Source organism: Danio rerio, chromosome 14 (assembly GCF_049306965.1).
Source record: "Danio rerio strain Tuebingen ecotype United States chromosome 14, GRCz12tu, whole genome shotgun sequence".
Taxonomy (NCBI): Eukaryota; Metazoa; Chordata; class Actinopteri; order Cypriniformes; family Danionidae; genus Danio; species Danio rerio.
Window position 1 is genome coordinate 17,652,607 of NC_133189.1, and position 7,928 is coordinate 17,660,534.

Consider the following 7,928-nt stretch of genomic DNA (forward strand, 5'->3'; position numbering starts at 1 on the left):
AGGAGTGGAGCTTGAGTAAAGGCTTCTTTGAGGTTTCGGAAGGCTGCGGCGGCTTCAGAAGGCCAGGATAATTTCTTGGGTTTATTTTTGAGAAGGTTGGTGAGTGGGGCGGTGACGAGACTGTAATTATGAATAAATCGTCGATAGAAATTTGCAAAGCCGAGGAATCGTTGGAGTTCTTTGATGGTTGTGGGTTCTGGCCAGGAGACAACAGCAGTAACCTTCCCCTCATCCATACGAACCCCTCTTTTATCTATGATGTATCCCAGAAACTGAACAGATGGTAGATGAAAACAACATTTCTCAGCTTTGAGGTACAATTGGTGTTTCCTGAGGGTTTGCAGTACCTTCTCTACGTGGTGGCGATGTTCGACCTCATTTCTGGAGTAAATCAAGATATCATCTATGTATACAATGACGAAGAGATGAAGGAACTCTCGGAGGACTTCATGGATGAAGTTTTGGAATACGGAGGGGGCGTTGACCAGACCATACGGCATTACCCGATATTCATAGTGGCCAGTAGGGGTCACAAACGCGGTTTTCCATTCATCACCCCTCCATATCCTCACCAGGTTATATGCGCTGCGGAGGTCCAACTTTGTGAAGATCTTGGCAGATCGAAGTTGCTCTAGGGCCGCAGGAATGAGAGGAAGGGGAAATCGGAACTTGACTGTACCTTGGTTGAAAATTCTATAATCAATGCACGGCCGCAGCCCTCCATCCTTGCGGGTGACGTGGAAGGACGGATATACCCCTGATGCAGAGCCTCCTGAATGTACTCCTCCATGGCCTTGGTCTCCGGAAGCGACAGTGGATAGATTCTACCTTTGGGCATTGGGGCATCAGGAACCAGATCTATGGCACAGTCCCATGGCCGATGTGGAGGTAGCTGGGAAGCTTTCTTGGGGCAAAACACGTTCTTGTAAGGAGTGTAGATCTCAGGAATGTGGACGGATCATGACTCGATAGGACTTTCAACTGACTTGACATAGACAGATAGGGGTATTTGAATCTGTACTGGAAGATCGGGGAAAGAGCCTGGTGTACATCCTTCACCCCATCTCTTTATTTCTCCTGTGCCCCAAGAGAGGATGGGTTCATGCTTCACCAGCCACGGTCGCCCTAGGATGATATCCATGGTGGCTCCCTCCAAAACCAGAAATTGTATATCCTCTGTATGCAACCACCCAATTTGGAGACTAACAGGTTCACAATTACGATGAATACGTGCCTGTGACTTGATATTGTTGGTTATGGGTTGAATCTGGTAGATGTGCATCAAGGCTTCGGTGCGGAGGTGGAGCTGGCGACAGAGGGAGTGTGAGATGAAATTCCCAGCTGACCCTGAGTCGATAAGGGCGGTGGCTGAAACAGAAAAAGAGTGGGTAGTTAACAGTACCTTGGTAGTGAGAGGATTCATCTTCTCAATATCAAAACTGAACACACTCACCGAGGGGCGCATGGGACGGAGAGGACAGTCCAATCTAACATGTCCTCCGGCACCACAGTACAGACACAGACCCCGGGTCAGCCTCCTCTGTCGCTCAGCGGCCATGAGTCTACCGGCTTCAATTATCATGGGTTCTGGTTCTGGAGGGATTGTGGGCTCAGATGGACGGAGGAGTGCTTGAGGTAAGTGATCTGGGTTATGTTGATAAGAGTTTATACGATCAGAACATCGAAGAGACAGTTGGATAAATTTTTCCAAACCCATATTATCATCTAGTGCTGCTAGCTGTAGACGAAGTTTGGGTTCTAAACCGAGCCGGTAAGTGGTGAGAAGAGATCGCTCATTCCATCCGCTGGCAGCAGCTAGAGTACAGAACCGAAGGGCATAGTCCTGTGTGGACATAGTTCCTTGTTTCAGATGGTATAGTTGTTCTCCAGCTGCTACTTCTCCATCAGAACGACCAAAAACCTCTTTGAAATATGTGGTGAAGGCTTGAATGGAATTAGTTACCGGCCCAGCTTGTTGCCAAATGGTCTCAGCCCAACGGAAAACAGATCCAAAGAGAAGTGAAATCATGAAAGCAATTTTAGATCGATCTGTGGGATATATCTCCGGTTGCATTGTGAATACAAGGGAACATTGTAATAGGAATCTGTTGCACTCCTCCTCCCCGCCAGAGTAGGGCGCTGGTCGAGCCATGGGACTGGATGCGTTGGGGGAAGCCGAAGAAGTGCGCGGTGCTGGTGGTGTGTCAGGAAGTGGTGTAGTTGGCGATAAAACTTTCTTCATCGCGTCTACCAGCTCTTGAATTGGATCGGGGTCGCTCATGCTGTTAACTTTAAAGGTCCAGGCTTCTGTTAGGAATCGGACGGACAAACAGGGTGAGTGGAAAATATAAACGTTTATTTTCACAGCAGAGCAACACAATGATATGCAGGGTTCCGTGAGTTGAGACTGAGGAGATATAACTTTCCTTATTCCTTTCAGTATGGATGATGATTATTGATGCTGACCGAATACACTCACCAGATGAGTAGGGGATGAGACAGAATGATGGAGCACACACTAGATGAGTTGAGGAGACGACAACGATGAAACACACACTTCCAACTAGACACGGGGCTGACTGGACAAACTGGAGATAAAACAGAATAGGTAAGTTTCTGAATGGTCGATCGCTGATAATGAATACGTGGAGAGTATTCGTTATGAGTTCGCTTCGTATGAACGAGCCCGGACAAAAAGTGGTGTGAGGTGTGTGCTTATATTGTCTCACGGTGATAAGGTGCAGCTGTGCATGATTAAAACTCAGGTGATGATGGGCATTGTGTGAAATTGGTGGAAGAGCCTGGCCAATCTGTGACTACAAGACTGGCATTGGCTGTTTTTTTGTTTGTTTTTTTGTTAAAGCTAAAACATTTACGCAAACAGTTGTGGTTGATGTGGTTCATTTTCAAATATGTTAGCTTGGTCTATCTTATACCATAATTGCACATTCAAAGTAATTTCTTTGTAAGTAAATACAAACTCACCTGGTTCTGGAGTTATGGTTTCCACCGCAACAACAGAAACGTCATTGTCATCGTCTTTATCATGGTGTTGTAAGAATTGAAATATTACAAATATTTTTGATGTCTTTGACAATTCAGACATGAGCTGAAAACAGAGACTGTTGACTCCACAACCCAGCAGGTGGGAATGCGGGAAATACCAGCTCCTGTTACATTTGCATCTGAGTCTGCTGAAACTCGGCTTTAACCACCCCAACTCACACATATGGTCATTTCAATGTTTGAATGTTCTAGATTAACCAAAGTGACTTTATCTATCATGTTATCATTTGAAATGTCTCAGTGCGACTGGTACAATGGTCTCATTCTCTCAGAAATAGACATAATCAAAACAAATAATATATAACTTCAGGCATCTTTTGAACCACTGTGAAGGGTGTGACTTTTCCACAGGCAGCACTAAATGCAAATGCCTTTTGTTATGCACACACCCCTTTCCTTGAGGGAATTCTTGAATTACTTAAGGTAAGGTTTGAGAGGCTCAGGGCGATTCTGCCAACCCAGATCAGCCCGTAACATGGAGCTTACGCTTCACGTTATGTATAATTTGAAGTCTGGTATGCATCTTTTCATCTTGGATTTATCTTTAAAAATTTGATGTTTTGTATTGATCATTTATGAATTAACTGATTGAATTGACATAATACATTTACCTGACTAATAAATTGTAATGTTTGACCATATTTTGCTCACTCTGTAATTATTAGTTCTAGTAGATTACACTGTATCCTTGTTTCCGCACGTCTTGCGTCAGGTCAGTAGACGGACTAAAATCCAGTTGAGATGGAGCATTGGGCACACTAATTGTGTTTTAGGCATCCGACTGACTCTTGATATTGATTCAAGTGTACTTAGGTGGAAAGGGCGTTAACTTCCGTCTAGGTCAACAAGTTGTTGCACGACTAACCTAGATTGGGTACTTGACCTTTGTTTGAATGTAATATTATTCTAAATTAAGTTCATATGGGAAACCATGGGCTTGGTGAAAACCAAAGTTACTATAGAGTCCAGTAGTCGGGTACATTTATATTAATGCCCTAACCTCTAATTAGAAATGATATTGTCTTAACTCAAAGGTGTACATCTAAGCAGGACTAACTAAAGTATTTTAGAACGAGCGCGCTGGTAGCGGCAATCTAAAGTATTAGTCAATTACCTCTGTTTAATATTCAAGACTGACCAGAGTGTGACCGTGAGGGACGCCTTCGGCCGAGGCGATTTCTCTGAGCGACATGAGTACCCGAATGAACGGATGTGATAGATACTAGTTAAGACAAAAGGTTCAAACATTTATCTAAATTATATGTTGATATAATCTTCTCAATGTTTTATGATTGGAGTCAGATAAAACTAAAGCTAAATATATTAATATTCTAAACCAGCTAATACTAAAATTGGAGTCAGATATGAGTTAAATTTAAGGTAGATCAACATTGTGCACTGGAAAGACCGAACAGGCATTGAACCTTCATCAACCAGTGGACACCGACATTGGGCCAACTGGGTGGACCTTACAGTGTACTTTATGTTTTTTTGGGATGATTCAGCTGGTTCTGTAAAAACAAAAAAGGAAATTGTTGCTGCTCTTGTCTGTCAAACTACCGCAACATTACTGGAGCAACAACTTCTAAAACACTTCATGTAAAATGGTTTAACTTGGCCAAGAATATGATCAGTTGGTTATCAATTTTTTTCTCAGACATTTTAACCACTTTCATTTTTTCCTGTAGGACCAATATAGAAAAAGCTTGATGTGGCTTAAACAAACAAATAAAAACATACATGTGTATTTGTTAACAAATTCAAATGTGTATTGTGTCCTAATATGATAAAAAAATTGTTAAATCCTACATTAATTTTCTTGTTGCACTTATAAGGGTTAAAATTAAATTAATATAGACTAGTGGTCAAATATGCTGATCACTGATTTCACCATTAAAAATACAATCAGCAAATGAGCTTTTTTGCATATTCAGTACTATTTGTATATGGTTTTACAAATAGCATGGTTAGTTATTAGTGTATAAAAAAGTGTGTACATTAAACTTTATTTTGAAGTAGTTTAAGTACAGTAACATAAATTTTTTATTTAGTAAAGGCTTGATTACGGTTGAGCATATTGCACATAAAAGTGAACTTATATCTAACCTTTGTTAGTCAGTTTAGATGAGTTACTGCATGAGACTACTAATATTAACGTTAAATCATTACAAATCATCGTACTGTAGATTAAATTACCTTCACTCAAGAGGTCAGCTTCGCTGCGTTGGGGGCAGTTCCTCTTCAGAGAAGTCGTCTTTTTCGTGGCATACTGAAGAAAAATTTGCTAAAGAAAGAGTTAGGGCTAGCAATTTGCAAAAAGACGCATGAGCGAGATAACTGTCTGCTCTGATAGGGAAGTTGGCGGTTCATTCAGTAGTCTAATCAAAACTTACGTAATGTAACGTGACAACTGTGACGTTTCGTTATAAACAGCCAGTTATCGACAAGGCGCCAAATTCAAATAGGAAAGCAAGGCAAGCGGCTTTCAGTTATACATTAGCTGTATCTGTTATAGCGCTATGTATACAGGGAAATTAAACAAGATTATACGGCTTTGCCGTATAAACATAAGAAATTAGTGATCAAATGGCTACAGAGGAAAGTCTTGCTTTGTAAAGCACCTCATTGTCGCCAGTGTGGAAAAAAGATGAGCATTAAAGCCCACAGTGGACGTGATGGTTACGTATGGTAAGTAACGTCAAGCACAAAGCTTGTTTAACTCGCTGTTTTGATTGCTAATTTTACCATAATTTAAGTAAGTTTCCTTGAATACTATATTATAGATTATCATAATTTTTTCACTTTTATTTTAGGACATGCCGAAGAAACAAGCATCGCAGAATTACACTCTCCATTTGCAAAGAATCACTGTTTCATAACTCCAGAATTCCTTTGTTAAGTAGATGGAATACATATATAACTTAGGTAATCTAATAATTATTAACTTAATGTCATTGCGGTCGATCGCTAGCCTCGTTAGGTCTTTTTTATGTATAATATAAATGTAAGATTATTAAAAAAATTGCCCAGCCACTTCAACAACACACTCCTTATTGTTTCTGAATAGAGTTTGTATAGGCGGAGAATCTGTGTTATATCTGTGTTTAAATACATTTTATCTGAAAAGCTAGAAATGTTTCATACCATTGCATCTTGAACAGCTAGCATTGTAATTTATATATATATATATATATATTAGTACAAATTTCCTATGGCTATTTTTTATAGGTTTGCATCAAGGCATTGAGTAATTTGAAAAGAAGAACAGGCCTTAGAGTTGGTGGAAAGTCAAGAAAGAAGTTTGTGGCCATAGATGAGTCCAAGTTTGCTCACAAGAGAAAGGTATGTTTGATGTGAAAATGTTTATATACTTAGTAATTTTTACTATGTTGAAATACAAAAGTTCATTAACCTGCATTCAGTAATACCAGAGTTAACATCACATCAAAATAGCACATGTAATCAAAAGCAGGGATATGATTTTTATATATAAATGCAAATTCCTATATGTTCTGGCATCAGTGGGGTGACCCCTGCGGTTTTAATGTAAATTTCTTCATTCAGGACATCATCTGATTGTACCCAATAATTACAGATTTCACTATTTTCCTGTGTCTCCGGGAAGTAATGTCTATAATGATATTTGTGTAGTCCTTCAATCTACACATATGAGGAAGCTGACGTCAATGTGAAAAACAATGACATAGACTTGAATGTGTTCATGTGAATTTTATGCTTTCACTTTTGAGTGTGCACCATGTTTTATTACCCTCTGCAAATCATCTGTTCTTACAGTCTTAATTTAATATTTAGTAGACAATAACCTGAAATGTGTACCTAAATATTAATTTCAAAACGTTATATTATTATACCTAACTCAAGAGTTACACATTATACATAATAATTTAAGAAATTTAAGTGAAGTTTAATTTTAGACTAATTTCGAGAGGAGCATGTGCTCATGATTGACCCAGCTGGTCCACATTAGCTAATTATGATCCTCCAATCAAAGAATCCCAAATCACTATAAATATCCTCATTTCCTTTCTACAACTATCTTCGTCTGGAAGAAAGCTTTCTGCTACTAAAAAGCTTCAGCTCTAAAAGCTTTTACAGCATTGCACTTTTTAGCCCATCAATATGAAAATAATCAACAATATCTACAACTGCAACCAGAGCCCTGCTCTCCCTGAGACTTCAACCAGGGGCGCACTGGCCATCTGGCAGACCGGGCACTTTTCCGCGGGGCCGATGTACTTTTTGGGCCGGGCTGATCATCGTCTTATGATTTGATTGGCCCATAAAAGGCTTAGCAGCCTATCTTTTTTTTCTGCCTTATTAATTGACGCTGCTGTGATCTGTGACTCTCTGACAGTAGATGCCTTTTTTGGCTGGAAAGGCATCTGCTGCATAAAACATCCTGGAATAGTTAGCAGTTCATTCCACTGCGGCAACCCCTGATAAATAAGGGACTTATGCGAAGAAAAATAAATGAATGAATAGTGTATTTTTTTAAACTCAACAAATATCTTTATGGACAGTATACAGAAATTAAACTAAATTAAAGAGATTAAAGTTTGTATTTGTTTATTTCATATATATGGCTTTTGTTTTTTATAGAATATGAGTTGATAAAAATATTGGACGTGCATAGATAGATAGCATTTTGATTGAATTTAGTGGGCCGCTCTGGCCCAAAATGCCAGAGCCGATTTTTTGCCCCAGTCCAGCCCTGACTTCAACCACAGCCACTGCAATGAAGCCAAACTCTCACCGCTCTTAGCGGTCCACCTGTGATAACGTAGTATGCTTTAAGGGGAAGCTTCTCTCTTTAAGGAGAAACTACTCTCCAACAAGACCAA